General features: G+C 40.2%; 7 non-coding genes across 7 annotated transcripts; all 7 read right to left on the reverse strand.

The window, feature by feature from the left end:
- Positions 1 to 721: 721 nt before the first annotated feature.
- On the reverse strand, positions 722 to 794 carry TRNAK-UUU (transfer RNA lysine (anticodon UUU)). Its single transcript has one exon. It is a non-coding gene; the product is annotated as a tRNA-Lys (tRNA).
- A 1,334-nt stretch (positions 795 to 2,128) lies between these two features.
- TRNAK-UUU (transfer RNA lysine (anticodon UUU)) lies at positions 2,129 to 2,201 on the reverse strand. The gene has a single exon. It is a non-coding gene; the product is annotated as a tRNA-Lys (tRNA).
- Positions 2,202 to 3,557: 1,356 nt separating this feature from the next.
- TRNAK-UUU (transfer RNA lysine (anticodon UUU)) lies at positions 3,558 to 3,630 on the reverse strand. Its single transcript has one exon. It is a non-coding gene; the product is annotated as a tRNA-Lys (tRNA).
- Positions 3,631 to 4,964: 1,334 nt separating this feature from the next.
- On the reverse strand, positions 4,965 to 5,037 carry TRNAK-UUU (transfer RNA lysine (anticodon UUU)). The gene has a single exon. It is a non-coding gene; the product is annotated as a tRNA-Lys (tRNA).
- A 4,145-nt stretch (positions 5,038 to 9,182) lies between these two features.
- On the reverse strand, positions 9,183 to 9,255 carry TRNAK-UUU (transfer RNA lysine (anticodon UUU)). Its single transcript has one exon. It is a non-coding gene; the product is annotated as a tRNA-Lys (tRNA).
- A 2,722-nt stretch (positions 9,256 to 11,977) lies between these two features.
- On the reverse strand, positions 11,978 to 12,050 carry TRNAK-UUU (transfer RNA lysine (anticodon UUU)). The gene has a single exon. It is a non-coding gene; the product is annotated as a tRNA-Lys (tRNA).
- An 11,423-nt stretch (positions 12,051 to 23,473) lies between these two features.
- Positions 23,474 to 23,546, reverse strand: TRNAK-UUU (transfer RNA lysine (anticodon UUU)). Its single transcript has one exon. It is a non-coding gene; the product is annotated as a tRNA-Lys (tRNA).
- Between the last annotated feature and the right edge of the window lie 257 nt (positions 23,547 to 23,803).

Here is a 23,803-nt window from a genome sequence, read left to right on the forward strand (position 1 = left end):
GCAAGCACTGCATTTTTTTTTGCTATTTTGACCATTTTTCATTTTCTGAAAATAAGTACAAAATTTAGTGCTTGGAAATTCGAAGACATGTTGTCAGTAGTTTATAGAATATAAGAGCAATTTACATTTTACTCAAAAATATACCTATAAAGAGAAAATTAAGACAAACTGAAGATTTTGCAGTGGTCTCTTAATTTTTGCCAGAGCTGTAGTTAGCAAGGCCGAAAAAAGACATTTGTCCGTCCAGTTCAGCCTATATTCCGTCAGAAGAAATCCCCAGATCTACGTCCTTCTAAAGAACCTAATAACTGCAAGATACAATATTGTTACGCTCCAGGAAGACATCCGGGCCTCTCTTGAACCCCTTGACTGAGTTCGCCATCCCCACCTCCTCAGACAAGGAATTCCAGATTCTCCCTGCCCTACCAGTAAAGAATCCTTTTCTATGTTGGTGGAAAAACCTTCTCTCCTCCAGATGCAGAGAATGCCCCCTTGTGACCGTCACCTTCCTTGGTATAAACAGATCCTCGGAGAGATATTTGTATTGTCCCCTTATATACTTATACATGGTTATGAGATCACCCCTCAGTTTCTAGACAAAATAATACTTTTTTGCTAATCTCTCTGGGTATTGTAGTTGTTGCACCCACATTGCACCCACATTGTACCCACATGATGACCTCACCTATTACCTATAACATTACCATTTATTAAAACCTTACGCCCGAACAGGGACTTGAACCCCGGACCCTCAGATTAAAAGTCTGATGCTCTACCGACTGAGCTATCCGGGCTCTCTACATTGATAATCTCGCTGGGTACCGTAATTCTTCCATCCCGTTACTAAATTTTGTTGCCCCTTTTTGGACTTGCTCTAGTTCCACAAAAATCATAATTTCCAGGCTTGAATTGGGCAGGTTAATCTTTGCGAAGGACATGTGAATCAAGCCACATACAAGGTTATCCTGGTAAAATAGTTGATTCCTTCTGCTCAGGAAACGTTCCCCAACTCTGAGGACTGGCTTTTCCAGCAGAACAATGCACCATGCCACACGGCTAGGTAAACCAACGTGTGGATGAAGGAACACTAGCTCAAATCGCTGTCATGGCCAGCCCAATCTCCAAACCTGAACCCCATTGAAAACCTCTTGAATGTGAGGAAGATGGATAGTCACAAGCCATCAAACAAAGAAGAACTGCTTAAATTTTTGTACCAGGAGTGGCATAATGTCACCCAAAAGCAGTGTGAAAGACTGGTGGAAAGCATGCCAAGACACATGAAAGCTGTGATTAAAAATCATGGTTATTCCACAAAATATTGATTTCTGAACTCTTCCTGAGATAAAACATTAGTATTGTTGTTTCTAAATAATTATGAACTTGTTTTCGTAGCATTATTTGAGGTCTGCAAGCACTGCATTTTTTTTTGCTATTTTGACCATTTTTCATTTTCTGAAAATAAGTACAAAATTTAGTGCTTGGAAATTCGAAGACATGTTGTCAGTAGTTTATAGAATATAAGAGCAATTTACATTTTACTCAAAAATATACCTATAAAGAGAAAATTAAGACAAACTGAAGATTTTGCAGTGGTCTCTTAATTTTTGCCAGAGCTGTAGTTAGCAAGGCCGAAAAAAGACATTTGTCCGTCCAGTTCAGCCTATATTCCGTCAGAAGAAATCCCCAGATCTACGTCCTTCTAAAGAACCTAATAACTGCAAGATACAATATTGTTACGCTCCAGGAAGACATCCGGGCCTCTCTTGAACCCCTTGACTGAGTTCGCCATCCCCACCTCCTCAGACAAGGAATTCCAGATTCTCCCTGCCCTACCAGTAAAGAATCCTTTTCTATGTTGGTGGAAAAACCTTCTCTCCTCCAGATGCAGAGAATGCCCCCTTGTGACCGTCACCTTCCTTGGTATAAACAGATCCTCGGAGAGATATTTGTATTGTCCCCTTATATACTTATACATGGTTATGAGATCACCCCTCAGTTTCTAGACAAAATAATACTTTTTTGCTAATCTCTCTGGGTATTGTAGTTGTTGCACCCACATTGCACCCACATTGTACCCACATGATGACCTCACCTATTACCTATAACATTACCATTTATTAAAACCTTACGCCCGAACAGGGACTTGAACCCCGGACCCTCAGATTAAAAGTCTGATGCTCTACCGACTGAGCTATCCGGGCTCTCTACATTGATAATCTCGCTGGGTACCGTAATTCTTCCATCCCGTTACTAAATTTTGTTGCCCCTTTTTGGACTTGCTCTAGTTCCACAAAAATCATAATTTCCAGGCTTGAATTGGGCAGGTTAATCTTTGCGAAGGACATGTGAATCAAGCCACATACAAGGTTATCCTGGTAAAATAGTTGATTCCTTCTGCTCAGGAAACGTTCCCCAACTCTGAGGACTGGCTTTTCCAGCAGAACAATGCACCATGCCACACGGCTAGGTAAACCAACGTGTGGATGAAGGAACACTAGCTCAAATCGCTGTCATGGCCAGCCCAATCTCCAAACCTGAACCCCATTGAAAACCTCTTGAATGTGAGGAAGATGGATAGTCACAAGCCATCAAACAAAGAAGAACTGCTTAAATTTTTGTACCAGGAGTGGCATAATGTCACCCAAAAGCAGTGTGAAAGACTGGTGGAAAGCATGCCAAGACACATGAAAGCTGTGATTAAAAATCATGGTTATTCCACAAAATATTGATTTCTGAACTCTTCCTGAGATAAAACATTAGTATTGTTGTTTCTAAATAATTATGAACTTGTTTTCGTAGCATTATTTGAGGTCTGCAAGCACTGCATTTTTTTTGCTATTTTGACCATTTTTCATTTTCTGAAAATAAGTACAAAATTTAGTGCTTGGAAATTCGAAGACATGTTGTCAGTAGTTTATAGAATATAAGAGCAATTTACATTTTACTCAAAAATATACCTATAAAGAGAAAATTAAGACAAACTGAAGATTTTGCAGTGGTCTCTTAATTTTTGCCAGAGCTGTAGTTAGCAAGGCCGAAAAAAGACATTTGTCCGTCCAGTTCAGCCTATATTCCGTCAGAAGAAATCCCCAGATCTACGTCCTTCTAAAGAACCTAATAACTGCAAGATACAATATTGTTACGCTCCAGGAAGACATCCGGGCCTCTCTTGAACCCCTTGACTGAGTTCGCCATCCCCACCTCCTCAGACAAGGAATTCCAGATTCTCCCTGCCCTACCAGTAAAGAATCCTTTTCTATGTTGGTGGAAAAACCTTCTCTCCTCCAGATGCAGAGAATTCCCCATTTGTGACCGTCACCTTCCTTGGTATAAACAGATCCTCGGAGAGATATTTGTATTGTCCCCTTATATACTTATACATGGTTATGAGATCACCCCTCAGTTTCTAGACAAAATAATACTTTTTTGCTAATCTCTCTGGGTATTGTAGTTGTTGCACCCACATTGCACCCACATTGTACCCCCATGATGACCTCACCTATTACCTATTAAAACCTTAGTTTACCTTAGTTTACCTATTACCTATTAAAACCTTACGCCCGAACAGGGACTTGAACCCTGGACCCTCAGATTAAAAGTCTGATGCTCTACCGACTGAGCTATCCGGGCTCTCTACATTGATAATTTCGCTGGGTACCGTAATTCTTCCATCCCGTTACTAAATTTTGTTGCCCCTTTTTGGACTTGCTCTAGTTCCACAAAAATCATAATTTCCAGGCTTGAATTGGGCAGGTTAATCTTTGCGACGGACATGTGAATCAAGCCACATACAAGGTTATCCTGGAAAAATAGTTGATTCCTTCTGCTCAGGAAACGTTCCCCAACTCTGAGGACTGGCTTTTCCAGCAGAACAATGCACCATGCCACACGGCTAGGTAAACCAACGTGTGGATGAAGGAACACTAGCTCAAATCGCTGTCATGGCCAGCCCAATCTCCAAACCTGAACCCCATTGAAAACCTCTTGAATGTGAGGAAGATGGATAGTCACAAGCCATCAAACAAAGAAGAACTGCTTAAATTTTTGTACCAGGAGTGGCATAATGTCACCCAAAAGCAGTGTGAAAGACTGGTGGAAAGCATGCCAAGACACATGAAAGCTGTGATTAAAAATCATGGTTATTCCACAAAATATTGATTTCTGAACTCTTCCTGAGATAAAACATTAGTATTGTTGTTTCTAAATAATTATGAACTTGTTTTCGTAGCATTATTTGAGGTCTGCAAGCACTGCATTTTTTTTGCTATTTTGACCATTTTTCATTTTCTGAAAATAAGTACAAAATTTAGTGCTTGGAAATTCGAAGACATGTTGTCAGTAGTTTATAGAATATAAGAGCAATTTACATTTTACTCAAAAATATACCTATAAAGAGAAAATTAAGACAAACTGAAGATTTTGCAGTGGTCTCTTAATTTTTGCCAGAGCTGTAGTTAGCAAGGCCGAAAAAAGACATTTGTCCGTCCAGTTCAGCCTATATTCCGTCAGAAGAAATCCCCAGATCTACGTCCTTCTAAAGAACCTAATAACTGCAAGATACAATATTGTTACGCTCCAGGAAGACATCCGGGCCTCTCTTGAACCCCTTGACTGAGTTCGCCATCCCCACCTCCTCAGACAAGGAATTCCAGATTCTCCCTGCCCTACCAGTAAAGAATCCTTTTCTATGTTGGTGGAAAAACCTTCTCTCCTCCAGATGCAGAGAATTCCCCATTTGTGACCGTCACCTTCCTTGGTATAAACAGATCCTCGGAGAGATATTTGTATTGTCCCCTTATATACTTATACATGGTTATGAGATCACCCCTCAGTTTCTAGACAAAATAATACTTTTTTGCTAATCTCTCTGGGTATTGTAGTTGTTGCACCCACATTGCACCCACATTGTACCCCCATGATGACCTCACCTATTACCTATAACATTACCATTTATTAAAACCTTACGCCCGAACAGGGACTTGAACCCTGGACCCTCAGATTAAAAGTCTGATGCTCTACCGACTGAGCTATCCGGGCTCTCTACATTGATAATCTCGCTGGGTACCGTAATTCTTCCATCCCGTTACTAAATTTTGTTGCCCCTTTTTGGACTTGCTCTAGTTCCACAAAAATCATAATTTCCAGGCTTGAATTGGGCAGGTTAATCTTTGCGAAGGACATGTGAATCAAGCCACATACAAGGTTATCCTGGAAAAATAGTTGATTCCTTCTGCTCAGGAAACGTTCCCCAACTCTGAGGACTGGCTTTTCCAGCAGAACAATGCACCATGCCACACGGCTAGGTAAACCAACGTGTGGATGAAGGAACACTAGCTCAAATCGCTGTCATGGTCAGCCCAATCTCCAAACCTGAACCCCATTGAAAACCTCTTGAATGTGAGGAAGATGGATAGTCACAAGCCATCAAACAAAGAAGAACTGCTTAAATTTTTGTACCAGGAGTGGCATAATGTCACCCAAAAGCAGTGTGAAAGACTGGTGGAAAGCATGCCAAGACACATGAAAGCTGTGATTAAAAATCATGGTTATTCCACAAAATATTGATTTCTGAACTCTTCCTGAGATAAAACATTAGTATTGTTGTTTCTAAATAATTATGAACTTGTTTTCGTAGCATTATTTGAGGTCTGCAAGCACTGCATTTTTTTTGCTATTTTGACCATTTTTCATTTTCTGAAAATAAGTACAAAATTTAGTGCTTGGAAATTCGAAGACATGTTGTCAGTAGTTTATAGAATATAAGAGCAATTTACATTTTACTCAAAAATATACCTATAAAGAGAAAATTAAGACAAACTGAAGATTTTGCAGTGGTCTCTTAATTTTTGCCAGAGCTGTAGTTAGCAAGGCCGAAAAAAGACATTTGTCCGTCCAGTTCAGCCTATATTCCATCAGAAGAAATCCCCAGATCTACGTCCTTCTAAAGAACCTAATAACTGCAAGATACAATATTGTTACGCTCCAGGAAGACATCCGGGCCTCTCTTGAACCCCTTGACTGAGTTCGCCATCCCCACCTCCTCAGACAAGGAATTCCAGATTCTCCCTGCCCTACCAGTAAAGAATCCTTTTCTATGTTGGTGGAAAAACCTTCTCTCCTCCAGATGCAGAGAATGCCCCCTTGTGACCGTCACCTTCCTTGGTATAAACAGATCCTCGGAGAGATATTTGTATTGTCCCCTTATATACTTATACATGGTTATGAGATCACCCCTCAGTTTCTAGACAAAATAATACTTTTTTGCTAATCTCTCTGGGTATTGTAGTTGTTGCACCCACATGATGACCTCACCTATTACCTATAACATTACCATTTATTAATAGCCCCTTTTTGGACTTTATTACCCTGGACCCTCAGATTAAAAGTCTGATGCTCTACCGACTGAGCTATTCGGGCTCTCTACATTGATAATCTCGCTGGGTACCGTAATTCTTCCATCCCGTTACTAAATTTTGTTGCCCCTTTTTGGACTTGCTCTAGTTCCACAAAAATCATAATTTCCAGGCTTGAATTGGGCAGGTTAATCTTTGCGAAGGACATGTGAATCAAGCCACATACAAGGTTATCCTGGAAAAATAGTTGATTCCTTCTGCTCAGGAAACGTTCCCCAACTCTGAGGACTGGCTTTTCCAGCAGAACAATGCACCATGCCACACGGCTAGGTAAACCAACGTGTGGATGAAGGAACACTAGCTCAAATCGCTGTCATGGCCAGCCCAATCTCCAAACCTGAACCCCATTGAAAACCTCTTGAATGTGAGGAAGATGGATAGTCACAAGCCATCAAACAAAGAAGAACTGCTTAAATTTTTGTACCAGGAGTGGCATAATGTCACCCAAAAGCAGTGTGAAAGACTGGTGGAAAGCATGCCAAGACACATGAAAGCTGTGATTAAAAATCATGGTTATTCCACAAAATATTGATTTCTGAACTCTTCCTGAGATAAAACATTAGTATTGTTGTTTCTAAATAATTATGAACTTGTTTTCGTAGCATTATTTGAGGTCTGCAAGCACTGCATTTTTTTTGCTATTTTGACCATTTTTCATTTTCTGAAAATAAGTACAAAATTTAGTGCTTGGAAATTCGAAGACATGTTGTCAGTAGTTTATAGAATATAAGAGCAATTTACATTTTACTCAAAAATATACCTATAAAGAGAAAATTAAGACAAACTGAAGATTTTGCAGTGGTCTCTTAATTTTTGCCAGAGCTGTAGTTAGCAAGGCCGAAAAAAGACATTTGTCCGTCCAGTTCAGCCTATATTCCGTCAGAAGAAATCCCCAGATCTACATCCTTCTAAAGAACCTAATAACTGCAAGATACAATATTGTTACGCTCCAGGAAGACATCCGGGCCTCTCTTGAACCCCTTGACTGAGTTCGCCATCCCCACCTCCTCAGACAAGGAATTCCAGATTCTCCCTGCCCTACCAGTAAAGAATCCTTTTCTATGTTGGTGGAAAAACCTTCTCTCCTCCAGATGCAGAGAATGCCCCCTTGTGACCGTCACCTTCCTTGGTATAAACAGATCCTCGGAGAGATATATACTTATACATGGTTATGAGATCACCCCTCAGTTTCTAGACTAAATAATACTTTTTTGCTAATCTCTCTGGGTATTGTAGTTGTTGCCCTTCTTTGTACTCGCTCTAGTTCCACACAGATCATAATTTCTTTAGACCTTTTATCAGCATACAAGTTACACCCACATTGCACCCCCATGATGACCTCACCTATTTTACATAACATTACCATTTATTAAAAAGCTTACGCCCGAACAGGGACTTGAACCCTGGACCCTCAGATTAAAAGTCTGAGCTATCCGGGCTCTCTACATTGATAATCTCGCTGGGTACCGTAATTCTTCCATCCCGTTACTAAATTTTGTTGCCCCTTTTTGGACTTGCTCTAGTTCCACAAAAATCATAATTTCCAGGCTTGAATTGGGCAGGTTAATCTTTGCGAAGGACATGTGAATCAAGCCACATACAAGGTTATCCTGGAAAAATAGTTGATTCCTTCTGCTCAGGCAACGTTCCCCAACTCTGAGGACTGGCTTTTCCAGCAGAACAATGCACCATGCCACACGGCTAGGTAAACCAACGTGTGGATGAAGGAACACTAGCTCAAATCGCTGTCATGGCCAGCCCAATCTCCAAACCTGAACCCCATTGAAAACCTCTTGAATGTGAGGAAGATGGATAGTCACAAGCCATCAAACAAAGAAGAACTGCTTAAATTTTTGTACCAGGAGTGGCATAATGTCACCCAAAAGCAGTGTGAAAGACTGGTGGAATCATGGTTATTCCACAAAATATTGATTTCTGAACTCTTCCTGAGATAAAACATTAGTATTGTTGTTTCTAAATAATTATGAACTTGTTTTCGTAGCATTATTTGAGGTCTGCAAGCACTGCATTTTTTTTGCTATTTTGACCATTTTTCATTTTCTGAAAATAAGTACAAAATTTAGTGCTTGGAAATTCGAAGACATGTTGTCAGTAGTTTATAGAATATAAGAGCAATTTACATTTTACTCAAAAATATACCTATAAAGAGAAAATTAAGACAAACTGAAGATTTTGCAGTGGTCTCTTAATTTTTGCCAGAGCTGTAGTTAGCAAGGCCGAAAAAAGACATTTGTCCGTCCAGTTCAGCCTATATTCCGTCAGAAGAAATCCCCAGATCTACGTCCTTCTAAAGAACCTAATAACTGCAAGATACAATATTGTTACGCTCCAGGAAGACATCCGGGCCCCTCTTGAACCCCTTGACTGAGTTCGCCATCCCCACCTCCTCAGACAAGGAATTCCAGATTCTCCCTGCCCTACCAGTAAAGAATCCTTTTCTATGTTGGTGGAAAAACCTTCTCTCCTCCAGATGCAGAGAATGCCCCCTTGTGACCGTCACCTTCCTTGGTATAAACAGATCCTCGGAGAGATATATACTTATACATGGTTATGAGATCACCCCTCAGTTTCTAGACTAAATAATACTTTACTGGGTATTGTAGTTGTTGCCCTTCTTTGTACTCGCTCTAGTTCCACACAGATCATAATTTCTTTAGACCTTTTATCAGCATACAAGTTACACCCACATTGCACCCCCATGATGACCTCACCTATTTTACATAACATTACCATTTATTAAAAAGCTTTCGCCCGAACAGGGACTTGAAACCTGGACCCTCAGATTAAAAGTCTGATGCTCTACCGAATGAGCTATCCGGGCTCTCTACATTGATAATCTCGCTGGGTACCGTAATTCTTCCATCCCGTTACTAAATTTTGTTGCCCCTTTTTGGACTTGCTCTAGTTCCACAAAAATCATAATTTCCAGGCTTGAATTGGGCAGGTTAATCTTTGCGAAGGACATGTGAATCAAGCCACATACAAGGTTATCCTGGAAAAATAGTTGATTCCTTCTGCTCAGGAAACGTTCCCCAACTCTGAGGACTGGCTTTTCCAGCAGAACAATGCACCATGCCACACGGCTAGGTAAACCAACTTGTGGATGAAGGAACACTAGCTCAAATCGCTGTCATGGCCAGCCCAATCTCCAAACCTGAACCCCATTGAAAACCTCTTGAATGTGAGGAAGATGGATAGTCACAAGCCATCAAACAAAGAAGAACTGCTTAAATTTTTGTACCAGGAGTGGCATAATGTCACCCAAAAGCAGTGTGAAAGACTGGTGGAAAGCATGCCAAGACACATGAAAGCTGTGATTAAAAATCATGGTTATTCCACAAAATATTGATTTCTGAACTCTTCCTGAGATAAAACATTAGTATTGTTGTTTCTAAATAATTATGAACTTGTTTTCGTAGCATTATTTGAGGTCTGCAAGCACTGCATTTTTTTTGCTATTTTGACCATTTTTCATTTTCTGAAAATAAGTACAAAATTTAGTGCTTGGAAATTCGAAGACATGTTGTCAGTAGTTTATAGAATATAAGAGCAATTTACATTTTACTCAAAAATATACCTATAAAGAGAAAATTAAGACAAACTGAAGATTTTGCAGTGGTCTCTTAATTTTTGCCAGAGCTGTAGTTAGCAAGGCCGAAAAAAGACATTTGTCCGTCCAGTTCAGCCTATATTCCGTCAGAAGAAATCCCCAGATCTACGTCCTTCTAAAGAACCTAATAACTGCAAGATACAATATTGTTACGCTCCAGGAAGACATCCGGGCCTCTCTTGAACCCCTTGACTGAGTTCGCCATCCCCACCTCCTCAGACAAGGAATTCCAGATTCTCCCTGCCCTACCAGTAAAGAATCCTTTTCTATGTTGGTGGAAAAACCTTCTCTCCTCCAGATGCAGAGAATGCCCCCTTGTGACCGTCACCTTCCTTGGTATAAACAGATCCTCGGAGAGATATATACTTATACATGGTTATGAGATCACCCCTCAGTTTCTAGACTAAATAATACTTTTTTGCTAATCTCTCTGGGTATTGTAGTTGTTGCCCTTCTTTGTACTCGCTCTAGTTCCACACAGATCATAATTTCTTTAGACCTTTTATCAGCATACAAGTTACACCCACATTGCACCCCCATGATGACCTCACCTATTTTACATAACATTACCATTTATTAAAAAGCTTACGCCCGAACAGGGACTTGAACCCTGGACCCTCAGATTAAAAGTCTGAGCTATCCGGGCTCTCTACATTGATAATCTCGCTGGGTACCGTAATTCTTCCATCCCGTTACTAAATTTTGTTGCCCCTTTTTGGACTTGCTCTAGTTCCACAAAAATCATAATTTCCAGGCTTGAATTGGGCAGGTTAATCTTTGCGAAGGACATGTGAATCAAGCCACATACAAGGTTATCCTGGAAAAATAGTTGATTCCTTCTGCTCAGGCAACGTTCCCCAACTCTGAGGACTGGCTTTTCCAGCAGAACAATGCACCATGCCACACGGCTAGGTAAACCAACGTGTGGATGAAGGAACACTAGCTCAAATCGCTGTCATGGCCAGCCCAATCTCCAAACCTGAACCCCATTGAAAACCTCTTGAATGTGAGGAAGATGGATAGTCACAAGCCATCAAACAAAGAAGAACTGCTTAAATTTTTGTACCAGGAGTGGCATAATGTCACCCAAAAGCAGTGTGAAAGACTGGTGGAATCATGGTTATTCCACAAAATATTGATTTCTGAACTCTTCCTGAGATAAAACATTAGTATTGTTGTTTCTAAATAATTATGAACTTGTTTTCGTAGCATTATTTGAGGTCTGCAAGCACTGCATTTTTTTTGCTATTTTGACCATTTTTCATTTTCTGAAAATAAGTACAAAATTTAGTGCTTGGAAATTCGAAGACATGTTGTCAGTAGTTTATAGAATATAAGAGCAATTTACATTTTACTCAAAAATATACCTATAAAGAGAAAATTAAGACAAACTGAAGATTTTGCAGTGGTCTCTTAATTTTTGCCAGAGCTGTAGTTAGCAAGGCCGAAAAAAGACATTTGTCCGTCCAGTTCAGCCTATATTCCGTCAGAAGAAATCCCCAGATCTACGTCCTTCTAAAGAACCTAATAACTGCAAGATACAATATTGTTACGCTCCAGGAAGACATCCGGGCCTCTCTTGAACCCCTTGACTGAGTTCGCCATCCCCACCTCCTCAGACAAGGAATTCCAGATTCTCCCTGCCCTACCAGTAAAGAATCCTTTTCTATGTTGGTGGAAAAACCTTCTCTCCTCCAGATGCAGAGAATGCCCCCTTGTGACCGTCACCTTCCTTGGTATAAACAGATCCTCGGAGAGATATTTGTATTGTCCCCTTATATACTTATACATGGTTATGAGATCACCCCTCAGTTTCTAGACAAAATAATACTTTTTTGCTAATCTCTCTGGGTATTGTAGTTGTTGCACCCACATTGTACCCCCATGATGACCTCACCTATTACCTATAACATTACCATTTATTAAAACCTTACGCCCGAACAGGGACTTGAACCCTGGACCCTCAGATTAAAAGTCTGATGCTCTACCGACTGAGCTATCCGGGCTCTCTACATTGATAATCTCGCTGGGTACCGTAATTCTTCCATCCCGTTACTAAATTTTGTTGCCCCTTTTTGGACTTGCTCTAGTTCCACAAAAATCATAATTTCCAGGCTTGAATTGGGCAGGTTAATCTTTGCGAAGGACATGTGAATCAAGCCACATACAAGGTTATCCTGGAAAAATAGTTGATTCCTTCTGCTCACGCAACGTTCCCCAACTCTGAGGACTGGCTTTTCCAGCAGAACAATGCACCATGCCACACGGCTAGGTAAACCAACGTGTGGATGAAGGAACACTAGCTCAAATCGCTGTCATGGCCAGCCCAATCTCCAAACCTGAACCCCATTGAAAACCTCTTGAATGTGAGGAAGATGGATAGTCACAAGCCATCAAACAAAGAAGAACTGCTTAAATTTTTGTACCAGGAGTGGCATAATGTCACCCAAAAGCAGTGTGAAAGACTGGTGGAATCATGGTTATTCCACAAAATATTGATTTCTGAACTCTTCCTGAGATAAAACATTAGTATTGTTGTTTCTAAATAATTATGAACTTGTTTTCGTAGCATTATTTGAGGTCTGCAAGCACTGCATTTTTTTTGCTATTTTGACCATTTTTCATTTTCTGAAAATAAGTACAAAATTTAGTGCTTGGAAATTCGAAGACATGTTGTCAGTAGTTTATAGAATATAAGAGCAATTTACATTTTACTCAAAAATATACCTATAAAGAGAAAATTAAGACAAACTGAAGATTTTGCAGTGGTCTCTTAATTTTTGCCAGAGCTGTAGTTAGCAAGGCCGAAAAAAGACATTTGTCCGTCCAGTTCAGCCTATATTCCGTCAGAAGAAATCCCCAGATCTACGTCCTTCTAAAGAACCTAATAACTGCAAGATACAATATTGTTACGCTCCAGGAAGACATCCGGGCCTCTCTTGAACCCCTTGACTGAGTTCGCCATCCCCACCTCCTCAGACAAGGAATTCCAGATTCTCCCTGCCCTACCAGTAAAGAATCCTTTTCTATGTTGGTGGAAAAACCTTCTCTCCTCCAGATGCAGAGAATGCCCCCTTGTGACCGTATAAACTGATCCTCGGAGAGATATTTGTATTGTCCCCTTATATACTTATACATGGTTATGAGATCACCCCTCAGTTTCTAGACAAAATAATACTTTTTTGCTAATCTCTCTGGGTATTGTAGTTGTTGCCCTTCTTTGTACTCGCTCTAGTTCCACACAGATCATAATTTCTTTAGACCTTTTATCAGCATACAAGTTACACCCACATTGCACCCCCATGATGACCTCACCTATTTTACATAACATTACCATTTATTAAAAGCTTACGCCCGAACAGGGACTTGAACCCTGGACCCTCAGATTAAAAGTCTGATGCTCTACCGACTGATAATATCGCTGGGTACCGTAATTGTTCCATCCCGTTACTAAATTTTGTTGCCCCTTTTTGGACTTGCTCTAGTTCCACAAAAATCATAATTTCCAGGCTTGAATTGGGCAGGTTAATCTTTGCGAAGGACATGTGAATCAAGCCACATACAAGGTTATCCTGGAAAAATAGTTGATTCCTTCTGCTCAGGCAACGTTCCCCAACTCTGAGGACTGGCTTTCCAGCAGAACAATGCACCATGCCACACGGCTAGGTAAACCAACGTGTGGATGAAGGAACACTAGCTCAAATCGCTGTCATGGCCAGCCCAATCTCCAAACCTGAACCCCATTGAAAACCTCTTGAATGTGAGGAAGATGGATAGTCACAAGCCATCAAACAAAGAAGAACTGCTTAAATTTTTGTACCAGGAGTGGCATAATGTCACCCAAAAGCAGTGTGAAAGACTGGTGGAAAGCATGCCAAGACACATGAAAGCTGTGATTAAAAATCATGGTTATTCCACAAAATATTGATTTCTGAACTCTTCCTGAGATAAAACATTAGTATTGTTGTTTCTAAATAATTATGAACTTGTTTTCGTAGCATTATTTGAGGTCTGCAAGCACTGCATTTTTTTTGCTATTTTGACCATTTTTCATTTTCTGAAAATAAGTACAAAATTTAGTGCTTGGAAATTCGAAGACATGTTGTCAGTAGTTTATAGAATATAAGAGCAATTTACATTTTACTCAAAAATATACCTATAAAGAGAAAATTAAGACAAACTGAAGATTTTGCAGTGGTCTCTTAATTTTTGCCAGAGCTGTAGTTAGCAAGGCCGAAAAAAGACATTTGTCCGTCCAGTTCAGCCTATATTCCGTCAGAAGAAATCCCCAGATCTACATCCTTCTAAAGAACCTAATAACTGCAAGATACAATATTGTTACGCTCCAGGAAGACATCCGGGCCTCTCTTGAACCCCTTGACTGAGTTCGCCATCCCCACCTCCTCAGACAAGGAATTCCAGATTCTCCCTGCCCTACCAGTAAAGAATCCTTTTCTATGTTGGTGGAAAAACCTTCTCTCCTCCAGATGCAGAGAATGCCCCCTTGTGACCGTCACCTTCCTTGGTATAAACAGATCCTCGGAGAGATATTTGTATTGTCTCCTTATATACTTATACATGGTTATGAGATCACCCCTCAGTTTCTAGACAAAATAATACTTTTTTGCTAATCTCTCTGGGTATTGTAGTTGTTGCCCTTCTTTGTACTCGCTCTAGTTCCACACAGATCATAATTTCTTTAGACCTTTTATCAGCATACAAGTTACACCCACATTGCACCCCCATGATGACCTCACCTATTTTACATAACATTACCATTTATTAAAAGCTTACGCCCGAACAGGGACTTGAACCCTGGACCCTCAGATTAAAAGTCTCTACATTGATAATCTCGCTGGGTACCGTAATTCTTCCATCCCGTTACTAAATTTTGTTGCCCCTTTTTGGACTTGCTCTAGTTCCACAAAAATCATAATTTCCAGGCTTGAATTGGGCAGGTTAATCTTTGCGAAGGACATGTGAATCAAGCCACATACAAGGTTATCCTGGAAAAATAGTTGATTCCTTCTGCTCAGGCAACGTTCCCCAACTCTGAGGACTGGCTTTTCCAGCAGAACAATGCACCATGCCACACGGCTAGGTAAACCAACGTGTGGATGAAGGAACACTAGCTCAAATCGCTGTCATGGCCAGCCCAATCTCCAAACCTGAACCCCATTGAAAACCTCTTGAATGTGAGGAAGATGGATAGTCACAAGCCATCAAACAAAGAAGAACTGCTTAAATTTTTGTACCAGGAGTGGCATAATGTCACCCAAAAGCAGTGTGAAAGACTGGTGGAAAGCATGCCAAGACACATGAAAGCTGTGATTAAAAATCATGGTTATTCCACAAAATATTGATTTCTGAACTCTTCCTGAGATAAAACATTAGTATTGTTGTTTCTAAATAATTATGAACTTGTTTTCGTAGCATTATTTGAGGTCTGCAAGCACTGCATTTTTTTTGCTATTTTGACCATTTTTCATTTTCTGAAAATAAGTACAAAATTTAGTGCTTGGAAATTCGAAGACATGTTGTCAGTAGTTTATAGAATATAAGAGCAATTTACATTTTACTCAAAAATATACCTATAAAGAGAAAATTAAGACAAACTGAAGATTTTGCAGTGGTCTCTTAATTTTTGCCAGAGCTGTAGTTAGCAAGGCCGAAAAAAGACATTTGTCCGTCCAGTTCAGCCTATATTCCGTCAGAAGAAATCCCCAGATCTACGTCCTTCTAAAGAACCTAATAACTGCAAGATACAATATTGTTACGCTCCAGGAAGACATCCGGGCCTCTCTTGAACCCCTTGACTGAGTTCGCCATCCCCACCTCCTCAGACAAGGAATTCCAGATTCTCCCTGCCCTACCAGTAAAGAATCCTTTTCTATGTTGGTGGAAAAACCGTCTCTCCTCCAGATGCAGAGAATGCCCCCTTGTGACCGTATAAACTGATCCTCGGAGAGATATTTGTATTGTCCCCTTATATACTTATACATGGTTATGAGATCACCCCTCAGTTTCTAGACAAAATAATACTTTTTTGCTAATCTCTCTGGGTATTGTAGTTGTTGCCCTTCTTTGTACTCGCTCTAGTTCCACACAGATCATAATTTCTTTAGACCTTTTATCAGCATACAAGTTACACCCACATTGCACCCCCATGATGACCTCACCTATTTTACATAACATTACCATTTATTAAAAGCTTACGCCCGAACAGGGACTTGAACCCTGGACCCTCAGATTAAAAGTCTGATGCTCTACCGACTGATAATATCGCTGGGTACCGTAATTGTTCCATCCCGTTACTAAATTTTGTTGCCCCTTTTTGGACTTGCTCTAGTTCCACAAAAATCATAATTTCCAGGCTTGAATTGGGCAGGTTAATCTTTGCGAAGGACATGTGAATCAAGCCACATACAAGGTTATCCTGGAAAAATAGTTGATTCCTTCTGCTCAGGCAACGTTCCCCAACTCTGAGGACTGGCTTTCCAGCAGAACAATGCACCATGCCACACGGCTAGGTAAACCAACGTGTGGATGAAGGAACACTAGCTCAAATCGCTGTCATGGCCAGCCCAATCTCCAAACCTGAACCCCATTGAAAACCTCTTGAATGTGAGGAAGATGGATAGTCACAAGCCATCAAACAAAGAAGAACTGCTTAAATTTTTGTACCAGGAGTGGCATAATGTCACCCAAAAGCAGTGTGAAAGACTGGTGGAAAGCATGCCAAGACACATGAAAGCTGTGATTAAAAATCATGGTTATTCCACAAAATATTGATTTCTGAACTCTTCCTGAGATAAAACATTAGTATTGTTGTTTCTAAATAATTATGAACTTGTTTTCGTAGCATTATTTGAGGTCTGCAAGCACTGCATTTTTTTTGCTATTTTGACCATTTTTCATTTTCTGAAAATAAGTACAAAATTTAGTGCTTGGAAATTCGAAGACATGTTGTCAGTAGTTTATAGAATATAAGAGCAATTTACATTTTACTCAAAAATATACCTATAAAGAGAAAATTAAGACAAACTGAAGATTTTGCAGTGGTCTCTTAATTTTTGCCAGAGCTGTAGTTAGCAAGGCCGAAAAAAGACATTTGTCCGTCCAGTTCAGCCTATATTCCGTCAGAAGAAATCCCCAGATCTACATCCTTCTAAAGAACCTAATAACTGCAAGATACAATATTGTTACGCTCCAGGAAGACATCCGGGCCTCTCTTGAACCCCTTGACTGAGTTCGCCATCCCCACCTCCTCAGACAAGGAATTCCAGATTCTCCCTGCCCTACCAGTAAAGAATCCTTTTCTATGTTGGTGGAAAAACCTTCTCTCCTCCAGATGCAGAGAATGCCCCCTTGTGACCGTCACCTTCCTTGGTATAAACAGATCCTCGGAGAGATATTTGTATTGTCTCCTTATATACTTATACATGGTTATGAGATCACCCCTCAGTTTCTAGACAAAATAATACTTTTTTGCTAATCTCTCTGGGTATTGTAGTTGTTGCCCTTCTTTGTACTCGCTCTAGTTCCACACAGATCATAATTTCTTTAGACCTTTTATCAGCATACAAGTTACACCCACATTGCACCCCCATGATGACCTCACCTATTTTACATAACATTACCATTTATTAAAAGCTTACGCCCGAACAGGGACTTGAACCCTGGACCCTCAGATTAAAAGTCTCTACATTGATAATCTCGCTGGGTACCGTAATTCTTCCATCCCGTTACTAAATTTTGTTGCCCCTTTTTGGACTTGCTCTAGTTCCACAAAAATCATAATTTCCAGGCTTGAATTGGGCAGGTTAATCTTTGCGAAGGACATGTGAATCAAGCCACATACAAGGTTATCCTGGAAAAATAGTTGATTCCTTCTGCTCAGGCAACGTTCCCCAACTCTGAGGACTGGCTTTTCCAGCAGAACAATGCACCATGCCACACGGCTAGGTAAACCAACGTGTGGATGAAGGAACACTAGCTCAAATCGCTGTCATGGCCAGCCCAATCTCCAAACCTGAACCCCATTGAAAACCTCTTGAATGTGAGGAAGATGGATAGTCACAAGCCATCAAACAAAGAAGAACTGCTTAAATTTTTGTACCAGGAGTGGCATAATGTCACCCAAAAGCAGTGTGAAAGACTGGTGGAAAGCATGCCAAGACACATGAAAGCTGTGATTAAAAATCATGGTTATTCCACAAAATATTGATTTCTGAACTCTTCCTGAGATAAAACATTAGTATTGTTGTTTCTAAATAATTATGAACTTGTTTTCGTAGCATTATTTGAGGTCTGCAAGCACTGCATTTTTTTTGCTATTTTGACCATTTTTCATTTTCTGAAAATAAGTACAAAATTTAGTGCTTGGAAATTCGAAGACATGTTGTCAGTAGTTTATAGAATATAAGAGCAATTTACATTTTACTCAAAAATATACCTATAAAGAGAAAATTAAGACAAACTGAAGATTTTGCAGTGGTCTCTTAATTTTTGCCAGAGCTGTAGTTAGCAAGGCCGAAAAAAGACATTTGTCCGTCCAGTTCAGCCTATATTCCGTCAGAAGAAATCCCCAGATCTACGTCCTTCTAAAGAACCTAATAACTGCAAGATACAATATTGTTACGCTCCAGGAAGACATCCGGGCCTCTCTTGAACCCCTTGACTGAGTTCGCCATCCCCACCTCCTCAGACAAGGAATTCCAGATTCTCCCTGCCCTACCAGTAAAGAATCCTTTTCTATGTTGGTGGAAAAACCTTCTCTCCTCCAGATGCAGAGAATGCCCCCTTGTGACCGTCACCTTCCTTGGTATAAACATATCCTCGGAGAGATATTTGTATTGTCCCCTTATATACTTATACATGGTTATGAGATCACCCCTCAGTTTCTAGACAAAATAATACTTTTTTGCTAATCTCTCTGGGTATTGTAGTTGTTGCCCTTCTTTGTACTCGCTCTAGTTCCACACAGATCATAATTTCTTTAGACCTTTTATCAGCATACAAGTTACACCCACATTGCACCCCCATGATGACCTCACCTTTTTTACATAACATTACCATTTATTAAAAGCTTACGCCCGAACAGGGACTTGAACCCTGGACCCTCAGATTAAAAGTCTCTACATTGATAATCTCGCTGGGTACCGTAATTCTTCCATCCCGTTACTAAATTTTGTTGCCCCTTTTTGGACTTGCTCTAGTTCCACAAAAATCATAATTTCCAGGCTTGAATTGGGCAGGTTAATCTTTGCGAAGGACATGTGAATCAAGCCACATACAAGGTTATCCTGGAAAAATAGTTGATTCCTTCTGCTCAGGCAACGTTCCCCAACTCTGAGGACTGGCTTTTCCAGCAGAACAATGCACCATGCCACACGGCTAGGTAAACCAACGTGTGGATGAAGGAACACTAGCTCAAATCGCTGTCATGGCCAGCCCAATCTCCAAACCTGAACCCCATTGAAAACCTCTTGAATGTGAGGAAGATGGATAGTCACAAGCCATCAAACAAAGAACAACTGCTTAAATTTTTGTACCAGGAGTGGCATAATGTCACCCAAAAGCAGTGTGAAAGACTGGTGGAAAGCATGCCAAGACACATGAAAGCTGTGATTAAAAATCATGGTTATTCCACAAAATATTGATTTCTGAACTCTTCCTGAGATAAAACATTAGTATTGTTGTTTCTAAATAATTATGAACTTGTTTTCGTAGCATTATTTGAGGTCTGCAAGCACTGCATTTTTTTTGCTATTTTGACCATTTTTCATTTTCTGAAAATAAGTACAAAATTTAGTGCTTGGAAATTCGAAGACATGTTGTCAGTAGTTTATAGAATATAAGAGCAATTTACATTTTACTCAAAAATATACTTATAAAGAGAAAATTAAGACAAACTGAAGATTTTGCAGTGGTCTCTTAATTTTTGCCAGAGCTGTAGTTAGCAAGGCCGAAAAAAGACATTTGTCCGTCCAGTTCAGCCTATATTCCGTCAGAAGAAATCCCCAGATCTACGTCCTTCTAAAGAACCTAATAACTGCAAGATACAATATTGTTACGCTCCAGGAAGACATCCGGGCCTCTCTTGAACCCCTTGACTGAGTTCGCCATCCCCACCTCCTCAGACAAGGAATTCCAGATTCTCCCTGCCCTACCAGTAAAGAATCCTTTTCTATGTTGGTGGAAAAACCTTCTCTCCTCCAGATGCAGAGAATGCCCCCTTGTGACCGTCACCTTCCTTGGTATAAACAGATCCTCGGAGAGATATTTGTATTGTCCCCTTATATACTTATGCATGGTTATGAGATCACCCCTCAGTTTCTAGACTAAATAATACTTTTTTGCTAATCTCTCTGGGTATTGTAGTTGTTGCCCTTCTTTGTACTCGCTCTAGTTCCACACACATCATAATTTCTTTAGACCTTTTATCAGCATACAAGTTACACCCACATTGCACCCCCATGATGACCTCACCTATTTTACATAACATTACCATTTATTAAAAGCTTACGCCCGAACAGGGACTTGAACCCTGGACCCTCAGATTAAAAGTCTGATGCTCTACCGACTGATAATATCGCTGGGTACCGTGATTGTTCCATCCCGTTACTAAATTTTGTTGCTCCTTTTTGGACTTGCTCTAGTTCCACAAAAATCATAATTTCCAGGCTTGAATTGGGCAGCTTAATCTTTGCGAAGAACATGTGAATCAAGCCACATACAAGGTTATCCTGGAAAAATAGTTGATTCCTTCTGCTCAGGCAACGTTCCCCAACTCTGAGGACTGGCTTTTCCAGCAGAACAATGCACCATGCCACACGGCTAGGTAAACCAACGTGTGGATGAAGGAACACTAGCTCAAATCGCTGTCATGGCCAGCCCAATCTCCAAACCTGAACCCCATTGAAAACCTCTTGAATGTGAGGAAGATGGATAGTCACAAGCCATCAAACAAAGAAGAACTGCTTAAATTTTTGTACCAGGAGTGGCATAATGTCACCCAAAAGCAGTGTGAAAGACTGGTGGAAAGCATGCCAAGACACATGAAAGCTGTGATTAAAAATCATGGTTATTCCACAAAATATTGATTTCTGAACTCTTCCTGAGATAAAACATTAGTATTGTTGTTTCTAAATAATTATGAACTTGTTTTCATAGCATTATTTGAGGTCTGCAAGCACTGCATTTTTTTTGCTATTTTGACCATTTTTCATTTTCTGAAAATAAGTACAAAATTTAGTGCTTGGAAATTCGAAGACATGTTGTCAGTAGTTTATAGAATATAAGAGCAATTTACATTTTACTCAAAAATATACCTATAAAGAGAAAATTAAGACAAACTGAAGATTTTGCAGTGGTCTCTTAATTTTTGCCAGAGCTGTAGTTAGCAAGGCCGAAAAAAGACATTTGTCCGTCCAGTTCAGCCTATATTCCGTCAGAAGAAATCCCCAGATCTACGTCCTTCTAAAGAACCTAATAACTGCAAGATACAATATTGTTACGCTCCAGGAAGACATCCGGGCCTCTCTTGAACCCCTTGACTGAGTTCGCCATCCCCACCTCCTCAGACAAGGAATTCCAGATTCTCCCTGCCCTACCAGTAAAGAATCCTTTTCTATGTTGGTGGAAAAACCTTCTCTCCTCCAGATGCAGAGAATGCCCCCTTGTGACCGTCACCTTCCTTGGTATAAACAGATCCTCGGAGAGATATTTGTATTGTCCCCTTATATACTTAAACATGGTTATGAGATCACCCCTCAGTTTCTAGACAAAATAATACTTTTTTGCTAATCTCTCTGGGTATTGTAGTTGTTGCCCTTCTTTGTACTCGCTCTAGTTCCACACAGAACTGTACTCGCTCTAGTTCCACACAGATCTTCCACACGACCTTTTATCAGCATACAAGTTACACCCACATTGCACCCCCATGATGACCTCACCTATTTTATATAACATTACCATTTATTAAAAGCTTACGCCCGAACAGGGACTTGAACCATGGACCCTCAGATTAAAAGTCTGATGCTCTACCGACTGATAATATCGCTGGGTACCGTGATTGTTCCATCCCGTTACTAAATTTTGTTGCCCCTTTTTGAACTTGCTCTAGTTCCACAAAAATCATAATTTCCAGGCTTGAATTGGGCAGGTTAATCTTTGCGAAGGACATGTGAATCAAGCCACATACAAGGTTATCCTGGAAAAATAGTTGATTCCTTCTGCTCAGGCAACGTTCCCCAACTCTGAGGACTTGCTTTTCCAGCAGAACAATGCACCATGCCACACGGCTAGGTAAACCAACGTGTGGATGAAGGAACACTAGCTCAAATCGCTGTCATTGCCAACCCAATCTCCAAACCTGAACCCCATTGAAAACCTCTTGAATGTGAGGAAGATGGATAGTCACAAGCCATCAAACAAAGAAGAACTGCTTAAATTTTTGTACCAGGAGTGGCATAATGTCACCCAAAAGCAGTGTGAAAGACTGGTGGAAAGCATGCCAAGACACATGAAAGCTGTGATTAAAAATCATGGTTATTCCACAAAATATTGATTTCTGAACTCTTCCTGAGATAAAACATTAGTATTGTTGTTTCTAAATAATTATGAACTTGTTTTCGTAGCATTATTTGAGGTCTGCAAGCACTGCATTTTTTTTGCTATTTTGACCATTTTTCATTTTCTGAAAATAAGTACAAAATTTAGTGCTTGGAAATTCGAAGACATGTTGTCAGTAGTTTATAGAATATAAGAGCAATTTACATTTTACTCAAAAATATACCTATAAAGAGAAAATTAAGACAAACTGAAGATTTTGCAGTGGTCTCTTAATTTTTGCCAGAGCTGTAGTTAGCAAGGACGAAAAAAGACATTTGTCCGTCCAGTTCAGCCTATATTCCGTCAGAAGAAATCCCCAGATCTACGTCCTTCTAAAGAACCTAATAACTGCAAGATACAATATTGTTACGCTCCAGGAAGACATCCGGGCCTCTCTTGAACCCCTTGACTGAGTTCGCCATCCCCACCTCCTCAGACAAGGAATTCCAGATTCTCCCTGCCCTACCAGTAAAGAATCCTTTTCTATGTTGGTGGAAAAACCTTCTCTCCTCCAGATGCAGAGAATGCCCCCTTGTGACCGTCACCTTCCTTGGTATAAACAGATCCTCGGAGAGATATTTGTATTGTCCCCTTATATACTTATACATGGTTATGAGATCACCACTCAGTTTCTAGACAAAATAATACTTTTTTGCTAATCTCTCTGGGTATTGTAGTTGTTGCCCTTCTTTATACTCGCTCTAGTTCCACACAGATCATAATTCCTTTTATCAGCATACAAGTTACACCCACATTGCACCCCCATGATGACCTCACCTATTTTACATAACATTACCATTTATTAAAAAGCTTTTGCCCGAACAGGGACTTGAAACCTAGACCCTCAGATTAAAAGTCTGATGCTCTACCGACTGAGCTATCCGGGCTTTCTACATTGATAATCTCGCTGGGTACCGTAATTCTTCCATCCCGTTACTAAATTTTGTTGCCCCTTTTTGGACTTGCTCTAGTTCCACAAAAATCATAATTTCCAGGCTTGAATTGGGCAGGTTAATCTTTGCGAAGGACATGTGAATCAAGCCACATACAAGGTTATCCTGGAAAAATAGTTGATTACTTCTGCTCAGGCAACGTTCCCCAACTCTGAGGACTGGCTTTTCCAGCAGAACAATGCACCATGCCA

The sequence above is a fragment of the Dendrobates tinctorius genome, unplaced genomic scaffold (assembly GCF_039654945.1).
Source record: "Dendrobates tinctorius isolate UK_male_01 unplaced genomic scaffold, ASM3965494v1 ptg000099l, whole genome shotgun sequence".
Lineage (NCBI taxonomy): Eukaryota > Metazoa > Chordata > Amphibia > Anura > Dendrobatidae > Dendrobates > Dendrobates tinctorius.